Here is a 12061-nt window from a genome sequence, read left to right as displayed (position 1 = left end):
CTTTATCACACATCACTAGTGTATACACTAGCAGTGGATTGTGCCCTTGCGTGGTGTACCACTGGCATTTGTTGCGTGGCTCCCACTTACTAATGACGTTCGCAGTGAATGACTTGTCGCTAGTAGTTGGATTATTAGTTTGTGCAAGTTGGCTACACGCCACTAATAGCTTTGACATATTTGAGAAAAACTCATTGTACGCATGTGAGCCTCTCGCACTAGCTCCCTTCTTCTTCCTCTCTCTCTCCCCTTCTTGCTCCTCTCCCTTGTTCTTTTGTCAAAATTAATCTCTCACACACATTGTTGCACATTTTTACATCTAGCTAGCTAGCTTATTAGTCCTAGATCTAGCTACCTAACTAATTAATCTCTCTAGTTAGCTACTTTGAACTAGCTGTGACCGGCAACGAGTGAGGAGGATGTGAAGAGGTGAGGAGAAAGGAGGTTGGTGGTTGCACGTCATCGTGGAGATCCAGAGGGACTCTGTCAGTGACAACCTACAAAGTGGGAGACTGGGAGCTGGGTTTGATCCTTAAAGCTCGGAGCGTCGCGGTTGCGCTCGAATCGGCGGGATCGGGTTGCCGCAGCGGTCGCTTGGATGGCGTGGTGTGAAGCGGAGGGTAAGTCATTGTGATTGCATATAGCTCGGGTTTATGGTAATCGAGGTGCTCCCTGTTGTTATTCCGTAGGTTTTGAAGATTGGGGAGGTCGGTGTTTCCTAGATCTGTTGAGGCTGGCATTGATGATGTCAACGGGTGAGAAGGGGGTTTGCTACAAAATCATGGGTTGGGCCCGGTGGAATATGGGCATTTTTGTCTGCGTGGTTTAGTTCTTATTCAACAACTTCTCAGGGCTTGTGGATCGGATCAGGGAAACAAATGGAGAGGCGAATGAGGCTAGGGCTTGGGGACAACTGTGTGGTTGTGTTGCCGCCAAAAAAACCCTATGTTGAGGCAGTCATGGAGGGCGGTGGTAGCTAAAATTGGAGAGAAGATTGGGGCGAAGGGGTGGTTTCAGAGGCAGAGGCAACTAGCAAGGGATGAACACATGCGGTGGGAGGGAAGGGAGTGGTGGAGGAGGTGTAGGATCATAAATAGGTCTAGAGGGGGTAATTAGACTACTTGACCAAATAAAAACCTAGCATTTTCCCAATTTTAGTTCTTGGCAAGTTTTAGCAATTCACATAAGTCAAGCAATACCGTACACATGCAAGTTTTAAGAGTATGCAGAGGAAAGTAAAGACTTTGCATATGAATGTAAAGGAGGGGATCAGAGATATCAAATGCAATGAAGACAGAGAGACTTTTGGCGTGGTTCCGATAGGTGGTGCTATCATACATCCACATTGATGGAGACTTCAACCCACAGAGGGTAACAGCTGTGCGAGTCCACGGAGGGCGGAGCTTCACCCATGAAGGGTCCAATAAGAAGCAACTTTTTCTATTCCACCATGACTTACATCAACGAAGGACTAGCCTCGCTCGGGGTAGATCTTCACGAAGTAGGCAATCTCCTTGCACTTACAAACTCTTGGTTCAACTCCGCGTGATTTGGAGCCTCTCAAGTGACACCTGACCAATCTAGGGGACATCACTCTCCAAAAGGTAATAAATATTGTTGTTGATGATGAACTCCTTACTCTTGTGATTCAAAAGATAGTCTCCTCAACACTCGTTCACTCTCTCACAGATTGGGCATGGTAGTGGGAGAATAATTGGAGTGGCAAGAAACTTGCTGGGGCTAGAAATCAAGGATCAAATGGTTGGAATGAAATGCCTTGATCTCAATACAAGTGTAGGTGGTTCTCTCTCAGAAAATGGATATGGAAAGTGGTGGCTTCGTCCTGGTTGCTCTCTCTAAGAGTAGGTGGTGTGGGCAGGGTATATATAGCCTTCACCAAAGATCTAGTCGTTACACACCTTTATGCACAACTCAGTGAGACCAAAAAGAAATTCTCGGAGGCACCGACTAGTGCAAAAGATTCGAATGTTAGATGTTTTGATGGGACCAGATGAATGCACTCGATGGGACCGATTCATGATGACCTAAGCAGTTACCTCATCTCGTAATTCCGATCGGTTTCACTCGGAGATTCCGAAGTGAAAACGATGGGTTATAGAAACTTGGCACTTGCACTTTGGTGGGACCAAATGTCATCTCAGTGGAACTGAGTTTCTAGGGTTTAGGCAGTGGCTGTGTCTGGTGTATCTCGGTGGGTTCGGGTGTATCTATTCAGGTGGGATCGAGAATGACTTTAGGGTTTTGTACAAATTGGATTGTGAGAGTGCAGCTGAGGTTTCTGGAGCAATATATTCAAGCACTTGAGCAAATGAATCATGATCAAAACCTCATTCCCTTTTAATAGTATTGGCTTTCCTATGAACTCAATGTGATCTTGGATCACTTAACAAAAAATGTAGATTCTTGGAGCTTTTGCCAATCCATGTTCTTTGCACTTTGAGGGGTCCACTGTGACGCCCGGATAATCATGCTACAGTAATCTCACGTTAATGGTGCCACATCACCTCTGTCACTGTAGTTAATCTTGGGTTAATTCGAAACCGCTTCAAAATTCAAATTCAAATTAATGTCAACAATAAAAGTTTTTAAAAATTGAAACAAAAATGTTCGGACAATGCCAAATATGGCATAGGCAATTATGGTGTAGATGACACAAATTTATAAATTGCTTAAATGCCCAAATTAAAGAAAACAGAACATAAAAAAAAGGAAAAGGAAAAGAAAGGGAAAAAGAAGAAACCCCCCTTCCCCCCTGGGCCGAAAGGCCCAGCTAGCCACCGCCCCTGCCACCTGGCCCACCCGGCCGAACCGGCCCGCCTCCCCCTGTCGCCTCCTTTCCCTGTTCCCCCGACCCGGGTCGGAACAGGGGTGCGTCCCCGCCGCACCCTCTCGCCGGCGACGACGGGGGATAAGATCGCTAGCACCCCCCGCCTCCTCGATCCCGCCTCCCACTCGCCCCCACGCTCGCCCTCGGCCCCCCGCGCCTCTCCCTCTCCCCTCCAGATCCATCTCCCCCTCGTTCCCCACCGCAACCGAGCGCCGCCATGGCCTCGCCGCCGTGAATCGCGCGGCCACAGTCGCCGCCTCGCTGCGCCTGCGTGTCCGTCGATGCCTCCATCGTCTTCCTCGTCCACCGGAGGCCTCAGCTGGAGCGGGGGAGCCCCGAATCGCCGGATCCCCTTCGTCCACATCTCCGGCTGCCGCGTTCTTCACCAACTCCGGCGACACCCCTCTGCTGCTACTAAGCCACCAAGGGCCACCGTGCATGCCGCTAGGTGAGCTGCCTTCCCCCCGCTGCCCTCTAGCTCCCCTAGCTCACACTCTAGCTAGCTCGGTGTCGCGCCCGAGAGCTCACCGCCGCCGGTCGCTTCGCCGCCGTGGCCATGGCCTCTGTCGTGCTCGCCTGAGCACGGGATCGTACTCCTGATGCTCACAGGAGCCCAACGCGCACGCGCACACTCCCTCCCGTGCCTCCTAGTGTGTTTCCCGTCGGGGGCCCGACCGCGCTGCCGCCAAAGCTCGTCGCCGGCCGTGTTTCCGGCAACCATTTGGTCCAGCGCCACCGCCAAACGACGCGGAATGCCTATGCGGTTCGAACGCAAGTTGTTGCGCGCGGTTTGGTGCTCCCTAGCGCGATCCCGATGATGTCCCGAACGACGCCGCCGCCTCTGCTCGTCGCCGGTGCCGATTCCGGCCAAGTCCGGCCATACCACCACCCCCACTCGACGCGGCATCGAGTGGCCGTTCGATTAGACCAAGCTGCGCGCCGAACGACGCCGTGTAGCGAAATCCCGACGAGGCCCGGGTGCCCCCGCCGCGTTCTGACGTCGCCGGCGGCTAAACGCCGGCCGTCGCCTACGTGGTTGGCCTAGGGCCAACCCAGCGCCACTGCCAGTGGGCCCTGCGGGTCCTAGTTGACTGGGTTGACCCAGTCAACTGCTGACGTGGCAGCTACTGCCACTGACATGCGGGCCCCATGTCTTAAAACAAATAATAACAATTAGATAAACTGCTAATTAATTAAATAAATTAATTAAAACCTAATCTCTCACTTACTACTGGGCCCTACCTGCTAATTAACCTATTTAGTTAGTTTTAAAAACTTTGTTAGTACCCTGTCAATGACATGTGGGTCCCACTGGACCCACCTGTCTGGTTTGACTGGTCAACCGACCAGTTGACATGCTGACATCACTATGATGTCATGCTGACGTCAGCATTTACTATTCTGGATAATGTTGAATTAAATAAATAATTAAATTCCAGAAATTAATAAAATCTTTAGAAAATCATATCTTTTAATCCGTAACTCGGATTAAAATACTTTCTACATGAAAGTTGCTCAGAACGACGGGACGAATCCGGATACGCAGTCCGTTCGTCCGCCGCACACCCCTAACCTATGTAACCCGCAACTTTCCCCCTCCGGCTCCTCTGCCCGAAAACACGAAACACCGAGGATATTTTCCCGGATGTTTCCCCCCTTAACCGGCATCACCTCATACCACGTCAGGTCACGCCTAGCATCGTTACTTGTCATGTCATGCATCGATATGCATCTGTTTACATGGTATTCATTGTTTCTTCCCCCTCTTCTCTCCGGTAGACTACGAGACCGACACTGCTGCTGCCCAGTTCGACTACGGAGTTGATGACCTCTCTCTCTTGCCAGAGCAACCAGGCAAGCCCCCCCCCTTGATCACCAGATATCGCCTATTCTACTCTATACTGCTTGCATTAGAGTAGTTTAGCATGTTACTGCTTTCAGTTAATCCTATACTGCTGCATAGCCTGTCCTTGCTACTACTGTTGTTACCCTTACCTGCAATCCTACATGCTTAGTATAGGATGCTAGTTTATCACCATTGGCCCTACATTCTTGTCAGTCTGCCTTGCTATACTATTGGGCCGTGATCACTCGGGAGGTGATCACGGGTATATATTATTCATGCATACATACTATACAGATGGTGACTAAAGTCGGGTCAGCTCGAAGAGTACCCGCGAGTGATTCACGGATTGGGGGCTGAAAGGACCTTTGTCCCGACGGCCCTCTGTGTGGATCTTTGTGGCGGAGCGACAGGGCAGGTTGAGACCACCTAGGAGACAGGTGGGCCTGGCCCTGTTCGGCGTTCGCGGATATTTAACACGCTTAACGAGATCTTGGTATTTGATCTGAGTTGGCTACGAGCCTATACGCACTAACCATCTACGTGAGAGTAGTTATGGGTATCCCGACGTCGTGGTATCAGCCGAAGCACTTCAGACGTCAGCGACGGAGCGGCGCGCGCCGGATTGGACTGGAACGCCTGCTAGGCTAGGTCTGCTTCCGGCCGCCCTCGCAACATGCAGGTGTGCTATGGGCGATGGGCCCAGACCCCTGTGCGCTTAGGTTTAGACCGGCGTGTTGGCCTCTCTGTTTTGCCTAGGTGGGGCTGCGACGTGTTGATCTTCTGAGGCCGGGCATGACCCAGGAAAGTGTGTCCGGCCAAATAGGATCAAGCGTGTTGGGTAAGTTGGTGCACCCCTGCAGGGAAGTTAATCTATTCGAATAGCCGTGATCTTCGGTAACAGGACGACTTGGAGTTGTACCTTGACCTTATGACAACTAGAATCGGATACTTAATAAAACACACCCTTCCAAGTTCCACAGACAACCCGGTGATCGCTTTTCCACAGGGCGACGAGGGGAGGATCGCCGGGTAGGATTATGCTACTGCGATGCTGCTGGAGATGCTACTTGGAGATGCTACTTGGAGATACTACTTGGAGGACTTCAATATACTCTCTTCTACATGCTGCAAGACGGAGGCTGCTAGAAGCGCAGTCTTCGACAGGATTAGCTATCCCCCTTTTATTCTGGCATTCTGCAGTTTAGTCCACCGATATGGCCTTTTACACATATACCCATGAATATGTAGTGTAGCTCCTTGCTTGCGAGTACTTTGGATGAGTACTCACGGTTGCTTTTCTCCCTCTTTTCCCCTTTCCCTTCTACCTGGTTGTCGCAACCAGATGCTGGAGCCCTGGAGCCAGACGCCACCGTCGATGATGATTCCTACTACACTGGAGGTGCCTACTACTACGTGCAGGCTGCTGACGACGACCATGAGTAGTTTAGGAGGATCCCAGGCAGGAGGCCTGCGCCTCTTTCGATCTGTATCCCAGTTGTGCTAGCCTTCTTAAGGCAAACTTGTTTAACTTATGTCCGTGCTCAGATATTGTTGCTTCCGCGGACTCGTCTATGATCGAGCACTTGTATTCGAGCCCTCGAGGCCCCTGGCTTGTGTTATGATGCTTGTATGACTTACTTATGTTTTAGAGTTGTGTTGTGATATCTTCCCGTGAGTCCCTGATCTTGATCGTACACATTTGCGTGCATGATTAGTGTACGATTGAATCGGGGGCGTCACAAGTTGTTATCAGAGCCGACTGCCTGTAGGAATCCCCCTTTCCAACTCCTTGGCCGAAGTTGAGTCTAGTCGTTGAAAAACTTTTTACTAACATGGCTGTGTGGCTTACGGGCCCACGTCGCCATTGGGTGGTATTAGGATCTTTTACTCCTCGACTTTTACTCTGGGGCTCTGAACTCTCTCCTACTCGGGTTAAACGAATTTACTAACTCTGACATTAGGATCCTGTTACCACGTTCACCCCAAAGTTGGATAAGCCATAGTTATTCTATAGGATAGCATTTTGAATAGTGCCCATATTGTCATTTGACTCCATTGAAACATCTTTGTTTTCAGATGGAACCCACGAGGTAGGTCGTGCGCCACACTGCGGCCATTGGTGCCTCAGGATCACCTGCTGTGCTAGCTGATATGATGACCTATCTGGGTCATCGCTGGCACCCTGAGTACACCGTCTACGAGGAGTACCAGGACTTTAATCAGGAGCAGTACCGTGCCATCGTCCACCTCTACTCTCGGGAGTATGAGTCCACTACCGTGCTGCACACCGCTCATGGTGTTGGAGTGACCATCGAGATGGCAGTCCACGATGCTGCTCATGCTGCTCTAACACGTCTTCGTGGAGAGTATCAGGCATTGGACACTTCCCCTTTCAGGCACATTCCTATCGCATCTGACGTTGGTGCGGAGGGATACTACACTGCCGCCTACTCCACCGTCACCCGAGAGCCCTTCCACCATCAGCGCCTGGTTCTGCATGCTGATGGGCTGGACCGAGCTAACAGAGCTCTTCGCCACGAGTTGTACACCACTCGTCAGCACCTTTACAGGGCTCTAACGCTGTTGCACCCCTTTGTCCGGTCTGGACAGCTGCCGCGTTCTGCGATCTACCCAGCCAGGACCGTGATGCCCCACAGTGTCGGATGGCCAGAGGTGGGAGGCTACTCTCCTGCACTTGGTCCTCTTCTGCCACCTGAGCGTCGGGTTCTACACCAGAGTATCCGCGGCCCCCAGGCCACTGACGTGGAGGACTATCCGTTGCCTCACTACTAGCTGTCAGGTTACAGCTACCTTCACAGTACCTCCTGGGACTGATGTAGTCTTGCTCATTAGTATTAGATGCATTCGTGAGCCTGCGTGCTGCCTATAATGACTTAGTCTATGTACTGAACTCTGTGTACTGAACTCTATGTCCGGCCCCTTTTGTAAGTTATGCGGACTATCTATGTGGTATCTATCGTGCTCCTTTCATTATGCGTGTTTCATCATGAATGACTCTTGTCTATGCAAATTTCTCAATACTGAACTACCCCTGTTATATATTAACAGGATGGTTAGACCAGCTGGTCGTGGTCGTGGCGGCAACGCCCCACCACCGCCTGAGTACATGGCTGGTATGGTCCAACAGCTCGAGATGAATCGCCAGTTCATGGAGAATGTGATGGCTCAGTTCCCTCGTCCCAATATGAACGAGCAGCCAGCCCACGTAACTCTGCAAGATTTCATGTGCCTCAACCCAACCGTGTACCGCAGCTCAACTCAGCCGCTGGATGCTGATGACTGGCTCCGAGACATCACCTATGAGACGGAGTCTGCTGAAGTAGCCCCTGCCCGCTATGTCACCTTTGCTTCCTTCTTTCTGAAGGGACCCGCAGCTCAATGGTGGGACAGCCACAGGCGTACTCTGCCAGTTGGGACAATCATCACCTGGCCAGACTTTCAAGCTGCCTTCCGTGCCCGCTTCATTCCTCAGGGGATCATGGACAGGAAGAAGCGCGAGTTCCGCAACCTCACCCAGGGCAACAAAATTGTGGAAGCTTATCAGCGGGAGTTTCTGGACTTATCCCGCTATGCTGAAGAAGACATTGCAACTGATGCTCGCAGACAGGAGAAGTTCCGTGAAGGCCTTCAAGCTGACATCAAGCTCGCACTTCTAGTGCATGACTTTGCCGATTTCGCCACCTTGGTGAACAAGGCCATCAATGTCGAGACTGGTCTGCAGGAACACCAGAGCTCTCAGAGGCGCAACCGTGACACGGGCTCATCTTCGGGCCCGCCCTCGCAGAAGCGTAAGATATGGATCCCGAACAGCATGTACCGTCCAAATGCACCTGCCCCAAGGCAGTCTTATGCTGCACCTCGTCTGCCGGCTGCTCCAACTAGGCAGCCAAGGCTTCCAGCTCCACCACCCCGAGCTCTTGCTCCCACTCCCAATAATGGTCTGTGCTTCAGGTGTGGTCAGCCAGGACACCGTGCTAGGGAATGCAACCAGAACCAGAATCAATTGGCCCTTCCAGCAGCTGGTCGTGGTAACAACCAGCCCCGCAACAACAATGCCAAGTCTTATGGCCGTGTTCATGCCAACCACGTTGATCTGAACGAAGCTCAAGACCAGCCTGCTACTGTGATGGGTACACTCCTCGTAAATTCAGTACCAGCATCTGTTTTATTTGATACAGGAGCATCACATTCATTCATGTCAGAAGATTTTGCATTCATGCATGGCATTAAAAGTGAAGACATGAACGCTTCTCTATTAGTGCACACCCCTGCGGGCCAATGTCGGACCTCCATGATTTGCAACAACGTCCCCGTTGAAATCGAAGGACTAGAATTCCTTGTCTCCCCCATCGTATTGAAGTCCTGTAGCATTGATCTCATTCTGGGAATGAATTGGTTAAAGGCGCATACTGCTTCTATCGTTTGCGCCACCAAGACCGTCCATCTGCTACACCCTTCTGATGAAATAATAAGCTACAATGCTCGTCTGGTTCAGAATGCCGAGGCAAGGCTCTATGCATTGAATGCATTGAACGCTGCACCACTCGAGGGCATTGAAAACATTCCCGTCGTGTGTGAATTCCTAGACGTCTTTCCTGAAGAACTCCCAGGGATTCCCCCTGTTAGAGCTGTCGAATTCGTCATCGACTTGAAACCTGGCACCACTCCTATAGCCAAGCGACCCTACAAGATGCCGCCGCATGAACTCCTTGAGCTTAAGGAGGAAATCGACAAGTCTCTTCGCAGTGGTTTCATTCGCCCAAGTTGCTCTCCTTGGGGAGCACCTTCTCTCTTTGTCAAGAAGAAAGATGGGACAAACCGATTAGTCCAAGACTACCGTCCTATAAACCAAGCTACCATTCAGAATAAGTATCCTCTTCCTCGGATCAATGATCTGTATGATCAACTGGCTGGTTCGTCAGTGTTCTCCAAACTCGACTTGAGGTTGGGTTACCACCAGATCCATGTTCGTGAAGAGGATATCCCAAAGACTGCCTTTGTGACTCGATATGGTTCATACGAGTACACCGTCATGTCTTTCAGCTTAACCAATGCTCCAGCCACCTTCTCTCGCCTGATGAACTATATATTCATGGATTACCTCGACAAGTTTGTCGTGGTTTATCTGGATGATATTCTAGTATTTTCCAAGAATGAAGAGGAACATGCTGAACATCTCCGTCTTGTGCTAGAAAAGCTACGAGAGCATCAACTTTATGCCAAGTTCTCCAAATGTGAATTCTGGCTCCCCAAAGTAACCTATCTTGGGCATGTCATCTCTAAGGATGGTATTGCCGTCAACCCTGAACGAGTCCAGGCTATTCTTGATTGGACTCCTCCGAAGAATGTTAAGCAAGTCAGAAGTTTTCTCGGTCTCGCCAGCTATTGCCGTCGATTCTTCGAGAACTTCTCCAAGATCGCCAGACCTCTGACTAACCTGCTTCATAAGGGCGTCAAGTTTCTGTGGACAGATAAGTGTCAGGAAAGCTTCCAGGCACTCAAAGACAAGTTGACTTCTGCCCCAGTACTAGCTCCACCTGATACTAAGAAGGACTTCGTCATTTACTGCGACGCTTCCCGTCAAGGATTAGGCTGTGTCCTAATGCAGGAGCGCAAAGTGATTGCCTATGCCTCTCGACAATTGCGCCCTCACGAAGAGAACTACCCAGTTCACGACCTCGAGCTTGCTGCTGTTATCCATTCACTGAAATAGTGGCGACATTACCTTCTCGGTAATCGTTGCGAGATCTTCACCGACCACCAAAGTCTGAAGTATCTGTTTACTCAGCCAGACGTGAACCTCCGTCAGCAGAGATGGATGGAGATTGTTGTAGACTTTGACTTGGGTATTTCCTATACACCAGGCAAGGCTAATGTAATGGCTGATGCCTTGAGCCGCAAGTCTTACTGCAACCACCTCCAGATTCACAAAGTTCGGCCCTCACTTGTTGAAGAATTCAGAAAGCTGAACCTCCATATTGTTCCTCCGGGTGCACTCGCTCCCCCTCCTGAGGAGTCTCGCAAGATGAATCTCCGTGTTGTTTCCAAGGGTTCCCTCTATACCCTGGCTGTCGAACCTGATCTCGTGAGCTCCATCAAGACATTACAGGGATATGACTCTGAAGCCCACAAGATTAAGCGCGACCTTAAAGAAGGAAAGCCATCATTCTTCACTATTGTTGATGATGGCGCCTTGTACTTCAAAGGCCGCCTAGTGGTGCCATGTAAGAAGGAAAACCTGAATATGACTCAGGAGGTTATGAAAGAAGCTCATGATACGCCTCTATGTATCCATCCTGGTGGTACAAAGATGTACCAAGACATCCGCCAGAGATTCTGGTGGTCTAACATGAAGCAAGACATTGCTCGTTATGTTGCTGAATGTGACATTTGCCGTCGTATCAAAGCAGAACATCAAAGGCCTGCTGGAACTCTACAACCTATCTCTATTCCTGAATGGAAATGGGACCATGTCGAGATGGACTTCGTCACTGGATTTCCCAAATCGCAGAAAGGTAATGATGCTATTCTTGTCGTCATTGACCGACTTTCTAAAGTTGCACATTTTCTGGCGGTCAAAGAAACGATCATTGCTAGTCAGCTTGCAACTCTCTATATGTCCAGAATTGTTTCACTTCACGGTATTCCACTGGTTACCAGTTCGGACCGTGGCAGCTTATTCACTTCAAGATTCTGGGCAAGTTTCCAAGAAGCTATGGGAACTCATCTGTCATTCAGTACTGCGTTTCATCCGCAGTCGCAAGGGCAAGTTGAACGTGTCAACCAAATTCTCGAAGACATGCTTTGAGCTTGTGTTATTTCCTTCGGCAAGAAATGGGAGGAATCTCTCCCGTATGCTGAGTTCTCTTATAATAATAGCTATCAAGCTAGTCTGAAGATGGCCCCCTTTGAAGTGTTATATGGACGAAAGTGCCAAACCCCTCTGAACTGGTCAGAAACTGGGGAACGTCCACTCTTCGGTCCGGATATTATTCAACATGCTAAAGAACAAGTCCGCATTATTCGCGAGCATCTCAAGACTGCTCAGTCACGTCAGAAGAGTCAGTATGACCGTCATCATAAAGACATGGTCTATCAACCTGGCGAAAAGGCCTATCTTCGAGTTACACCAATGAAGGGTGCTCACCGCTTCGGGATCAAGGGCAAGCTAGCTCCTCGCTATATTGGCCCATTCACTATTCTGGAAAGGCGTGGAAAAGTGGCATATCAACTGGAGCTCCCGTCGAACCTTTCTCAGGTTCACGATGTATTCCACGTGTCACAGCTCCGTCGCTGCTTCAAGGACCCAATCCGAGCAGTGGATCATGAAGTGCTCGAATTGCAAC

This window comes from Triticum aestivum, chromosome 5A (genome assembly GCF_018294505.1).
Source record: "Triticum aestivum cultivar Chinese Spring chromosome 5A, IWGSC CS RefSeq v2.1, whole genome shotgun sequence".
In the NCBI taxonomy this organism is placed as follows: domain Eukaryota; kingdom Viridiplantae; phylum Streptophyta; class Magnoliopsida; order Poales; family Poaceae; genus Triticum; species Triticum aestivum.
This window is presented reverse-complemented; position numbering follows the sequence as displayed.